This window comes from Lontra canadensis, unplaced genomic scaffold (genome assembly GCF_010015895.1).
Source record: "Lontra canadensis isolate GAN:19392208 unplaced genomic scaffold, GSC_riverotter_1.0 scaffold39, whole genome shotgun sequence".
NCBI classification, from domain to species: Eukaryota; Metazoa; Chordata; class Mammalia; order Carnivora; family Mustelidae; genus Lontra; species Lontra canadensis.
Genome location: NW_022631033.1, coordinates 1,583,021 through 1,583,636, shown reverse-complemented (window position 1 = coordinate 1,583,636; position 616 = coordinate 1,583,021).

The following is a 616-nucleotide window of genomic DNA, read 5'->3' as shown; positions in this document are numbered from 1 at the left end:
GGTGGGGCGTGGCCCGTGGGGGCGAGGCTGCGGGGCGTGGCTGGGGCCGGTGGGGCGTGGCCCGTGGGGGCGAGGCTGCGGAGCGGCGCGAGGCAGGTGTTAGCGGAATCTGTGCAGACCCCCGCCCGGCTCAGTGAGGCAGGGGTGACTGCGGTGCCGAGACTCGGCTCCCGCCCGTTCTGCCGAGGTGGACGGTAATGTAAACCGTGGCACTCACCAGGCCCCCTGACCCGGAAAGAATCCCAGCAGTTCCCATTTTGTGGATTTCTAGCTCTGGATCCTTTATATACTAGTTGCTCTTTTAAACCATGGCGTTTCCCCCCGGGGCCCCAGGGCAGATGGATCTGTTCCCAGTCTCCCGTACCTCCCCTCCCACAGCACTGGGGGGCGGCCTCCCTTTACTATCGTGTCTCCATCTCTGTCTCTCCACTCTCCGTGTGATGTCTGTGGACAGATCTCTCAGTTTTTCAGGAGGAATTTCTGTAAACATCCGTGTAGACCGGTGCGTCCGTGGGGGAGGGGAGGTCATGGTCCTCCTACGTTGCTGTCTGCCACTGGAACCGTATTCATCTCTTGATTTTCAGAATTTGTTCCTGGGTCTGCTGAGACCCGGAGA